The sequence below is a fragment of the Pygocentrus nattereri genome, chromosome 16 (assembly GCF_015220715.1).
Source record: "Pygocentrus nattereri isolate fPygNat1 chromosome 16, fPygNat1.pri, whole genome shotgun sequence".
Taxonomy (NCBI): domain Eukaryota; kingdom Metazoa; phylum Chordata; class Actinopteri; order Characiformes; family Serrasalmidae; genus Pygocentrus; species Pygocentrus nattereri.
In genome coordinates this window covers 10,735,310-10,748,429 of record NC_051226.1, presented here as the reverse complement: position 1 = coordinate 10,748,429, position 13,120 = coordinate 10,735,310, and positions in this window count along the sequence as shown.

The following is a 13,120-nucleotide window of genomic DNA, read 5'->3' as shown; positions in this document are numbered from 1 at the left end:
GTCACAAAATGTAAAATCACAGATTTCCCTTAAAATGATCATGATAGGAAAGCTTTTAGAACATATGGATTGCAGTTATGTAATGTGTAGGTTTTGGCCATCTCGATGTAGTGATGAGGTGAAAATAGTTGAATCATGTGTCAGTAGCTGGCAGCTTCTGAGAAGCAAAGCATCAAGATAAAAAGCATTAACAGTCAAACACTGACTTGAGTGCGGGGTGGGGTTCAACACTAATGACCCGTTTTGTCTGGGGCACTGTGGAACCTGTTACATGTGGTATCAAAACTGGTGATGAAGGCATAAAGGTAAGAGAGCCAGGCAAATTAGCTCATCACAAACAAAAAAATATTTGCAAATCAGACTGCAACCACGTTTGGAAATGGTTTGAAATACGATTCCAATTGGATTTCTACAGATTTGCACCAGTCTGGACTCTCTTGCTACTCATATTGGATTTTAAAGTGTCTCAATGTGACAATGTTAAATCCAGAGTGACTGAAGTGACTGATTCAAAAAGAGTGCCAAAGATTCATGCTTATGCCAGAGAATTTTGAAGATTTTGGAGGGCGAGATGATGCACCTCCATCTCTCCTGCATCCACGTTTGAAATCCACCTCACTAGGATAGCTACATGGTTACTGACTCCTATGTTGCTACCAGAGCAACCCAGGCAGGTAAGTTGGTGATGTCTAGACACAAGATCTGATCTGATCTGATCACTTACAAATAACAGTGCAGACAGTCATCTCCAAAGATCTGAATTGAGAAACAAACCTGTTTTGCCTGCAGTCTAAACACAGTCTAAGCCTCCTGTAAACAGAGTTAGGGATGATGAATATCCCAACAAAAGCACGTACCAAATGACAAGAGCTGCAGACTCTTGTAAAACAGTGCTAAAAGTGAGCAGGTAAAATACCAAAACTGAAGACACAAGCTCTTGTAAGCCAAGGTAAATGAAGTACTAGCAAAACACCTAAACACACCCCCTTTAGCCCAAGAGATTAAATGCAAAAACAGATCTCAAACAAGCATCCTTCACATCCTCTCCCCTACAGCAGACTTGAATACAGCTTTGAAGGATTATGCTCCTCCCTCCAATCACACCAGCATGGGCTCTGGCTGGTCAGCTGTCCTAATGACCATTGCTGGTTAAGCAGATACACCTGGTAAAGGAAAGACAGAGAGAGAGAGAGAGAGAGAGAGAGAGAGAGAGAGAGAGAGAAAGAAAACTCAAAGAAACACAAATGGAAACCAAAAAACCATAGACAAAAGTATTGGGACACCTACATCTTACATTCACAAGAGCTTTTATAACATCCCATTCTAAATCCATTGGCATTAATATGGAGTTGGTCCCCCTTTGCAGCTACAACAGCTTCCACTCCACTGTTCCAGAGTCCAGTGATTTACATCACTACACCAATGCTAAGAATTGTGCATTTTGATCTTAGACTTGTGTCCAGCTACTGAGCCATGAAGACCCATTTTGTGAGGCTGCTAATGTCAATGTGCAGTTCCTGATTTTGCTAGCAGAGGCAGTTTGGAACTCTTTAGCAAGTGATCCAACAGAGGATAGGCACTGTGCGCTTCAGCACTTGGTGGTCCCAACTTTTTTCTACACACACACACACACACACACACACACACACACACACACACACAAAGATGAACTGTTGAACAAACAAGCTCTTATTTCCTGACTCAGGTAGAACACAAAATAGCACAAGAAATTTGAGCTGGCTGGAGGTTGATGAGGTCTGGTGTAGACGCAGAGACTTTTCATCCAAGACGCACACAAGATTAAGTAAACTTCTTCCATTCAATTATGCAGAACTATTAAGGATTTTTAATTGTTTAAAACAAAAGGGAGAACTGGCAACTTCTTTTCTGGTTCACTGCAGTAGGTTGCATACGCACACACATTAAGATGTGAAATTTGAGCGTGTCTGTGGAGAAAGTGGATTTTTAAGTATTAGTCACTGGATTAATAGGCCTCCTGGGTGCCCGTCATTATTACACAAACACCCTGCCTTGCCAGCACGGGTTAAATAAAGTATGAAATTCAGTTATGAATATTAATTGTCTTTACATAAAGGAGAGCTGCTAATCTGTTGAGGCCAGAGGGACTGTCTGGTGTTTAAAATATAATAAAAAAAAAAGCTTTAGTTATGAGAAAGTCTTAGATTCTCATATTCAAAAGCTATTCAGGTTCCCCAATCTAGTCTGTGCATGCAAAATCTGAGTGCCATGACTATCAGAGCCTTCAGTTCAGCCACAAAGGTCAAACCTCGGTCAAAAATGAGAACAAAACCTCTTAGACAATGATCATTTCTGCTAGCATCCTAATACACATATCTTTCATTTGGCCATTCTAGATTACAAACAGGCATTTGGAGCTTGTGAAAGACAGTCTGTGTTTTATATGAGGCTTCAAACAAACATATTAACATATACTGTACTGTGTCTTGTATGTAGCAGTTGTACAGTGGGTCTTTCAGTAAAAAGCCCTGGCATAGGCCTGTTTTACATATCATCACTAAAGCAAGGGTCTTCAAAATGGTCATTTAATAGAAGATTCTTTGCTTTCAATGTAAGTTAAGGTGAAAAATGTATATAGAAACACAATTTTGGAGAATTTCTATTAGTCCAATCATAATGAAATGTTCACACCATGTAAAGAAGAGCTACTAAGCTCAAATGATGCAGAAAACAAAAATGGAGAATTTTTTGAACAGTGATGATATACTGCAGTGTGAGTGATGTAGAACAACTTGCTTTTCATTTTGGTGCTCATGTCAAGACGTGAGTGTTTACACAGCCTGTGCTTCCTGAAAAAGGCATTGTATGTATAAAATAGACACCAAGCTTATATTTTCTCTATGCAACACTCGTCACACAATAGAGTAAAAAAAAATATGAAATTGAAACAGAAACCCGAATTAAAATGTCAAAAATGACCATTATCAAACAAAATAAGCATTTTGTGCAGAATAGATGTTTCTCAGTAGGTCTATCAGGCTTGAAACAACTACTGAAAGCAATTATTGTGCTGTTTCACAAATAATCATTGGTAAAAGGATGTCTGTAGCATTCGCATACTGTATCACTCAGTAGTACAAATACTGCATGTGTGAATACAAGATGCTGCATCACTTCTGCCATGCTGGGGTAGTATGTGTGGAAGCCCCATAGAGTTGTTGCTGCTTTCAATTTCTGTTATCTTAAAAAATGCAATTGATCAAGGCACTGCAGAAAAAAATTGTGTTTTAAACAAAAAAGGTTAGTTAGGCTGCCTTAAACTTTTGGGTTTATTGAACTGCATATAGTAGTAATGACAGGAGGCCTTCAGTTCAGCTCCTAAAGTGTCATGACCCCATGTTTCTAGGGTGCCGTGGGGTCCGTACATATGGCATAAAAAGCGTAAACCACTGAAGTTTGGGGAAAAGCAGAAAAGAACAGAAAAACAGAGTTTTTGAAGTCATTTTAGTGAAATAAACCACAATAAAAACACTATGCTTTGATACCAGTTTCCACTCTGGGAGAATCAAACTGAGAGCTAGTTTGGCCGTATCTACTTAGATGGCACAGAGAAAAAAAATCCTGAATGAGTCCTTTTCATTTTCCATTAGGCATTTCAAAAAATGTACCCCTTTTGTATCCCACCAAAACATCCAACGATGAAGTAGGTGTATTACTACAGTACTTGAATTTAAATACAAGAAGCAAAATGACGGTGAAATAAAAACAAATGAATAATTTTACAGAAATAATTAGGGCTTCTCTGAATGCCTAGAAGGCACTGGGGATCCACACTAACCTTGAGTAGCTAATAGAGACAGGGCTGTGATTATTCTATGAATTAGGTTTATTCAGGTAGTCTTGAGAGCTGTGATTAGTCCAAAATGAATTGACATTATTGTTAATTGGGGAGTTCCTGCTTTCTTTTGCATATTCAGTGATGAACGTTAACTTTAATAATCCGTTTTTCTGGATTATTTCTGGAACTGACTGACCTTTCTACTGACCTTTTCCATAGAAAGTGCAAATTAAGAAATGTGAAATGCTACCCAGTAGGAGGCAGAGAAATATTACTGAGCCATATTACAATACAAACTCTGGCTGAACAGGACTTTCACATAGAGATGCACAGACGTCAAGCTCTGTGTGACATTTCCAGTAACTTTCATAGAACATTTTCAGTGGCTATCAGATGTGATGACATTTACAGTAGGAGTTCAAGCTACTAAGAACCCATCAGTATGCAATTTAATTCCAAATATTTGGAAGAACTCCTAGAGCCTAATGTGCTGCAATAAGCTTCCTCCCCAGGACTCAGTTAAACATATTAGAATCTTATGCAAGCAATTATTCGGAAGTGAAAATCCTCTTCAGTGTCTTCTCTTCCTCTTATTTTAACCATTAGAAAGCTCATAGGAAGTAGAGGAAATTGTTCAGCATTATGTTCAGTTTTGTGAGAGAGAACAGAGATGACCCTTAATGGCCAGCCCTGCAAGGTCATCTCCAGAGCAATATGAGCAGATTCTTTCTCACAGGGATTGTGCTCTTTGCGAATGATGTATGGGCCAATTTGGGCAGGCAGTGGGACTGCGGTCAGTGTGCGAGAAGCAGCTCATTCTTTACCACACAGCCCCATCAGGCTGACTGAGAGATGCTTTAACTCAGGCTGATGTGCAGCGAGGAGGACAGCTCTGTAGCACTGTTCTAGGTGATAGTCATACCAGCACTCCATACTCTTCCTCACACCCACACTTGAAAAAGACCTTCTAAAAACCCTCTAATAATATAGTCTGATTGGTTGATAAATCTTTGATATTAACAAGAGTTGATTTAACCCAATTAACCTATGCATCCCTAGTGAAGTGTACCCTAGGTGACCCTTCCTTTGGCCCAGCTGAGCTTGATTTATGTATGCATCACTTTGGGTTTGTGGAACTGCTGCGTAAAGTAAACCGATCATACTTGAGAAGTGTTCAGTAATGAGGGTCATGCAGGCCCCCCATATCTTTCCAGGCATTCTAATCATATCACAGTAATATGGCCCACTCCCTTTGGCACCAGGCCATGCTGAAAACCTATGGAAATGACTATCGTTACTCATAGGGCACCCAGTCTGCTCATTTGTTTCCATTAGCGGAAATACGTTCTTATCATATTTCAAAGTCAAACTCAATCAGCTGAGCTCCAGGAATGGAGGGAATGAGGTCCCTGGATACCACACCATGGCGGAACCGTATTGCAAGCATCCAGGCAATATTAAATATTTACCAACCCACAATCAACTCCTGCAAGAGGGATGGAGAAGTACGCTCATAAAATAGAGCTGTCACAAAGGGTTCTTGGGAGTGAAGCCATAGAAGAACCACTTTTGGCTCTTTTCAGTGGATTTTCTTAGCTCTGTAAATAAGAAATGTAAGTGTGAAGAAACTTTTTTAACTCTTTAAGGACAAACATTCTGCCAGCGACATACTTAAAACTCATGTTTCAACTTAAATAAGTTTATGGTCATTTGAAATATCAAGTTGGTCATTCTGACACGTGTGCAGTGTATGTTGTAAATCTTAATAAAATATCAGGCCAGGTCTACACTACATCAGTTTTGTGCTATTATTTTAAAGAGTGTAGATAGACAGACATCACAACGTGTCACAACTCTGAATCTCTTTGGTGTGACGTCTACTGAAAGTACCTTATGCTTGGAAACGGATTTTATTTATAAAGACACATATAAAAAGGAGATCTGCTCCTACAAAAAAGACCCTGGAGTTTCTCTTCAGGAGCAGCAGTCATCTGTTTCCATCTTCTATCATAGCCAAGCCCCCCAAACAAACACCTGAATAAACAAGGCTCAACACTACAGAACAAGCTCAAGTGAAACTGGAGGAAGAGACAAAGTGGAGGCTCGACACTGAAACAGCTGTGCTGATGATTTCTGTGGTGGCCCTCTGCCTACTACAAGCTTCAGAGCAGCTAACCTATGACAGCTATTAGCACGGATGCATAATCACACGACAATCTGCTAAAGGAGACTAGAACTAGCTAAGTGGTTTAGAAGACTATAGAAGACTTTCTATAAAACACTGGTACAAGAACATCACCATGAGGAAAACACATCAAATTAAACAAGCAATTGCTGTAGGATTATAAAGCTTGAACAACTGTGCTTCTTAAGTGTGTATAACCCTAAAGGTTTTTTGATGCTATCACACACATTATGCTGATAACCCTAACAGAAGGAACTGTTGAGGTGTTCTGAGGTTTGAGTTGCCTCTTTGTGTTGATATACAATCTCTATGAATCTGCAAACTCGCTGCCTCCCCTCTCCCCCCAGAGAGTCGTGTTCCCTATCATCTTTGTGAATGGTATGTTGGAGCTTGCCACCACCTTGTGATTTGTAATTTGACGCGGGCTGATTTTGACATTGCTTTGGGTCACCCAATCTGTTGTGCAAATAGTTTTTGTCACCAACTGGCTCTTTAATGTGTTTGTTTCTCTTCATTTCTCTGAATGCATTAGGCACATTATGCCTTCAAGCGTAGCACGGTTAGAAGCACATGTAATAAATATGCCAGGATTGAACACATTTTTCCATTTATCTCCACCCTCGGGAAATTAATCCTCGTGTGAATACTTCACAATTGTAGATACCATTGGTAAGTAGCAGCTTAAGTCTACATTCACAGACAAGATCAAATTCAAAGAGCATGTGCAGAGGGCTATGTTTGCAAGGCAGCCCAACACAAAGATTAACCTTCTGAGGCTCACTGCTGCAAAACTGCCACAATTGTTTGAAGTACTGTCTTTATGTCTTTGTCTGACTAACATCACTAAACCTACTCTCCCAGCAATCTCCCAGCAGTTCACACTCTAACATGTATCATAGCACTGTGGTGGAAAAAGTTACACTCTGAACGTAATATTATGCCAAATTAAAGCAGATATTTGAGCTGTGAAATTTTCTTCACTTTTTTCATTGCTAACATGTTTTAAAAATTATTTAAAAAACTACAACAAACTAATGAAAGCTGTACGTACACAAATTTTAGGCAATTTTTGTGAATGTTACAGAGCCCTGCTGGCAACATCCCATATAAATAAATTTAATGCCTTATTAACAATATACCTAATGTGTGGCCACGACTTAGAAAGGCGTGAGAATGAGATCATGCCTTACTAAGTCATGGCCATGCATTAGGATCTTATTCTCACATCCTATGAAGTTGTGGTCACGCATTAGGATCTCGTTCTTACGTCTTACAACCATTTTTGCCACAAATTCAAAGAAATTAAGTGATTCTTTTTTGATCCCACAACCAGGGAAATTCCACCTCCGCATTTAACCCAGCCGTGAAGTGAAACACCACGTACACACTAGTGAACACACACACTAGGCACACTTGCCAAGAGCGGTGGGCAGCCCTATCCATGGCACCCAGGGAACAGTTGGGGGTTAGGTGTCTTGCTCAAGGACACCTCAGTCATGGACTGTCGGCCCTGGGGATCGAACTGGCAACCTTCCGGTCACAGGGCCAGATCCCTAACCTCCAGCCCACGACTGCCCCTGCAAATGCCAACAAGCAGGGGACCACATTAACTACACATATTAGATTTTGCAACTTTTTGACACTATCAGTCAGTCCTGAGACAATGACTGCTGAAAGGCCTGAAAGAAGTAGGTAAATAACTCAAGGCACCCAATGCAATTTTTTGTCTTTATTTGGATAATTTCAAAACTTTAAACACAGCAGAGGTCAAGAAAACATGCAGATAAGGTAATCATAGTACAATCCATACTTACACTAAAGACAAAGCATGAACATACACAGAGTAGTAAGGAAGAATGAAAACCCTCACACTTTGTTCCACTTCTGTAATCTGATTCTTTTACACTCTTAAGGTCTGCTTCACACAGGATTAGTTTTATATGGGAACATAGAGAAATGTCATCTTACCGTAAGATATCTATATTGTTTAAGGCTGATTCACACGGGATTGCATAGTTGGTAAAACTACTGGCATGGTGGGTTTGAATGAGACTGAAAACACTATTAATAATATCATTACCCCACTTCCCTATGTAAAATGAATCACTTTCAAATAGTAATTAAGTTGTTTAAAGCTCAATACAGGAACCTTAGAGGGTTTCAAATAGCGTAACATTCCAAGCCGATACTACATAGGATGAGTGTAAAGTCTTTAGTCAGCTAAAGACTGATTTAGTATGAACATTGGGCCTCATTCACCAACAATTCTCAAAAAGAAATTTCTTCTTAAAACCCACTTAAGCAGTTTTTACAAAGATTCTGATATTCGCCAGTGTTTCATTATTTGGGATTTGTTCTTAGGTAAGACCAGAGAGCACATGTGAACTTAGGACCTTTCTCGAGGAACAAACTTAAGAAGAAAAAACTTAGGATGATATTGGTCAATGAGGCCCACTGACTTGAATAACCAGGCCAAAGTCAAAGGTGGACTGAAGACAGTGCCAAAGGAATGCTTAAGCAGGTCTGATCGTAACTCAAAATACAGTGGGTCGTGCTCACCCTGCACCGAATGTGTCTAAACAATGAAAACAACTACTATTTGTGTACAGGTGCACCAAACTTGCCTATCCACACATCGCACTGGGGAGAGAGAAAAGTTAGAGAGTAAATGAGAGGGAGCAACAAAGTGAGACCAGAACAGAAACCCTCAAGTAGCACAGTGTGAAACATTACAACACTGTTAGTCACCCAACAAGTCTTGCAAACACACAAAATGCTCCCACACACAACTCCTCTCAGGTAGGTCCTTTTATTGGCCAAGAATGGCCTCTCAGCAAACAATAGCAGCACAGGCGGGTGGACAGAAAAGTGCAGCCAAACATAAACGATGTCCTCACTAGTTAAACATGCCACTTATACAGAGAGGTTCAGAAGAGTGGAAAAGAGAGAGGGAGCGAGAGAGAGAGCGAGAGAGAGAGAGAGAGAGCAACAAAAAAATCACAGTATTAAATGTACTGATAAACATCAGTGAATGTCCCAGACAGAAGATTTTCCAAAAGCATTTAGTGGGAACTAGAATGGGCACCAAATCGTGAAGCAGTCCCCTTGTTATTTCCATTGTGGATTGTTTCAGGTTAGACACTATTGACAAAAACATCACTGCCAAAAGAAAAGCTGAGCTGAAGTAAATCTGTAGTAAGTGAAAACGAAATACGTTTCCTGTTCTTCCAATTCTACCAGCTCTGAAAGTGTAAACGCCAGACTTAAAACACAGAGTGCTCTAACTTTTATTATAGGACTAAATGAAATGAACTGCCACTGATTTTGCTGTTGTAAACACACTTAAAAATAACTCAGTGCACGTCTCAGCACTACAACAGACTCACTGCATGTGACACCATGTGGACCAGTCAAGAGGAGGTCTCAACAAATGAGGCAGAACCATAAACACTCAAAGAACCTCTTGTATGACTGCATGAAGTTTGACAATGTCACAATGAACCCTTTTGGTGCTTTTTAGAACCCTTTTTAAAAAGGTCCTATATAACACCATCAGTAGCACATTTTACATTAATCTGGAGAGCCTTCATGATGCAAAGAACCCCTTAATCATGCAAAAACCATTTGCTTTATTAAAGAACCCTTAAAGAACCATCTTATTAAGAGTGTAGGACAGGCATGTCAAACTAGGGAGCTTCTGGCCCAAAGTACCGCAGAGATTAGCATGTAACCCTTATCTTATCACTCTGAACTGAGCAGTGTTTTAACCCTTGTAGACTGAAGCCTGACACATGTGGCGTAAGAGAAGTACACTGCTCAAAAAAATAAAGGGAACACTCAAATAACACATCCTAGATCTGAATGAATGAAATATTCTCATTGAATACTTTGCTCTCCCCGTGTCTGCGTGGGTTTCCTCCGGGTTCTCCGGTTTCCTCCCACAGTCCAAAGACATGCAGTCAGGTCAATTGGACATGCTAAATTGTCCCTAGGTGTGAGTGTGTGAGTGACTGTCTGTGTCTGTCTGTCTGCCCTGCGATGGACTGGCGACCCATCCAGGGTGTATCCTGCCTTCCGCCCGATGACTGCTGGGATAGGCTCCAGCACCCCCCCGCGACCCTGACGGAGAAGCGGCTTAGAAAATGGATGGATGGATGGATGAATACTTTGCTCTGTACAAAGTTGAATGTGCTGACAACAAAATCACACAAAAATCCTCAATGGAAATCAAATTTATTAACCAATGGAGGCCTGGATTTGGAGTCGCACACAAAATTAAAGAGGAAAAACACACGACAGGCTGATCCAACTTTGATGTGATGTCCTTAAAACAAGTCAAACTGAGGCTCAGTATTGTGTGTGGCCTCCACGTGCCTGTATAACCTCCCTACAATGCCTGGGCATGCTCCGGATGAGGTGGCGGATGGTCACCTGAGGGATCTCCTCCCAGACCTGGACTAAAGCGTTGCAGTCTGTGGTGCAACGTGGTGTTGGTGGATGGAGCGAGACATGATGTCCCAGATGTGCTCAATCAGATTCAGGTCTGGGGAACGGGCGGGCCAGTCCATAGCTTCAATGCCTTCATCTTGCAGGAACTGCTGACACACTCCAGCCACATGAGGTCTAGCATTGTCCTGCATTAGGAGGAACCCAGGGCCAACCGCACCAGCATATGGTCTCACAAGGGGTCTGAGGATCTCATCTCGGTACCTAATGGCAGTCAGGCTACCTCTGGCGAGCACATGGAGGGCTGTGCGGCCCTCCAAAGAAATGCCACCCCACACCATTACTGACCCACTGCCAAACCGGTCATGCTGAAGGATGTTGCAGGCAGCAGATCGCTCTCCACGGCGTCTCTAGACTCTGTCACGTCTGTCACATGTGCTCAGTGTGAACCTGCTTTCATCTGTGAAGATCACAGGACGCCAGTGGCGAATTTGCCAATCCTGGTGTTCTCTGGCAAATGCCAAGCATCCTACACGGTGTTGGGCTGTGAGCACAACCCCCATCTGTGGATGTCAGGCCCTCATACCATCCTCATGGAGTCGGTTTCTAACTGTTTGTGAAGACACATGCACATTTGTGGCCTATTAGAGGTCATTTTGCAGGGCTCTGGCAGTGCTCCTCCTGTTCCTCCTTGCACAAAGATGGGGCAACCCTGCTGCTGGGTTGTTACCCTCCTACGGCCTCCTCCACGTCTCCTGGTGTACTGGCCTGTCTCCTGGTAGCACCTCCAGTCTCTGGACACTACGCTGACAGACACAGCAAACCTTCTTGCCACAGCTCGCATTGATGTGCCATCCTGGATGAGCTGCACTACCTGAGCCACTTGTGTGGGTTGTAGAGTCCGTCTCATGCTACCACAAGTGTGAAAGCACCACCAACATTCAAAAGTGACCAAATCATCAGCCAGAAAGCAGAAAGGTACTGAGAAGTGGTCTGTGGTCCCCACCTGCAGAACCACTCCTTCACTGATTGTGTCTTGCTAATTGCCAATAATTTCCACCTGTTGTCTATTCCATTTGCACAACAGCTGTGAAATTGATTGTCAATCAGTGTTGCTTCCTAAGTGGACAGTTTGATTTCACAGAAGTTTGATGTACTTGGAGTTATATTGTGTTGTTTAAGTGTTCCCTGTATTTTTTTGAGCAGTGTATATTATGATGCCTCATTGATTCTTTGGAGCTGAATTCCCCCACTGATTGACACAAACACAAAGATACCAATGGACCTGTTTTTCTGTTTTGTTTGTTTGTTTTTCATGGATTTTATGCCTTTGCCTTTAAAAGCTCTGAAATGACAGCACTTTACATTATTACAGTATAATCTTCAAGCTAAATGTTTTCAGACTTGACTGATAATGCAAGTCATGGCTTGTTAAGTAGCTGTTATTAGCTAAGAATAACAGGAGTCTATTTAAGAAGTGAAGTTTCAATATGTGCAATGAGGGATTTTGTTCAGTTGAATTGAACTACACAATGCTCTTTGGAAAATGGTGCATTTTGGGGACACTTTTTTAATAGCTTGGCAAATGTTAGTTAGGTATGTATTCTTCTGGTCAAACTGCAGCTAAACATGGTTTAATGTTTTCAGCAAATGATCAATTTTATTCTATCACTGGTGCATTCTGAAAGGATTTTTAAGTGGCTTGGGGAGCAGTAGAAAGAACATTATATCAGATGGCAATGAATGGTCAAAATGAAATTATTCTAGGAACAGCAAAGTAATATTGATCCAGGAACATGTCCTACTGGAAGAAATCAAGGTGTGATCATCTGTGTTATCAAGACTCAGAATGTCAGATACTTCTATAAAGTATCTGATGCCACTTCTTGGAGCCAAATCCTCAAAGTCTCCATACATTTGAGAGTGCAGTAGCATGTGTATAGCACTGTGGAGCACTCAAGTTGCCTGGTTAACTCTACTCACTCTCCACTTTAATGAATTACAGTCGACTGAGGCAGATAGATATGATGGACAGTATATCCAGTGACTGTCAAGCTGTTTTGACTTATTTGACAGAACCATTTACCCACTGATGGCCTCAATCCGACTGAGATTCCATGGTAATAAGATATTCTTATGTGCATGAGAAAAGACTGAACCCTGTAGAGTAACTTTGCTGAAAGGTCTGCACATAATTAACACATCATAGCCAATAATGGGCCTTGTTGTTCATAGCAGTACATGGAGGGGAGCCTCCCTATTTGGTATTTAATTCTCTCCATCAGAATTAGGGGTGATGTCTAGATACAAATCTCACTGTGATATCAAGTTTCTGCATGAATGCTTTCTACACAGTAGGCATGAATCCATAGTGGTAATCCATAGTGCCTAAAGGCTTCTTCAAACAGAGCTTCCACTATTTGAAATGCATTGAGTGTGTCAAAAAGTCAAATTATGCAAAAGAATTTATAAAATCTGTCAACACCTACTAAGATAGCGGCATAATCATTAGAAATGGGAAAAGTCAGTATAAATAGCCTCTGGGGAACAAACAACAGAACTAACTTTACTTCTGTGCATACAAAGGAAACAAGATTGTACGTCTGATTGAACATCACAACATAGTCCTAATCACCAGGACAATTCTGATAGGACTCAGAAAGAGTTATGAC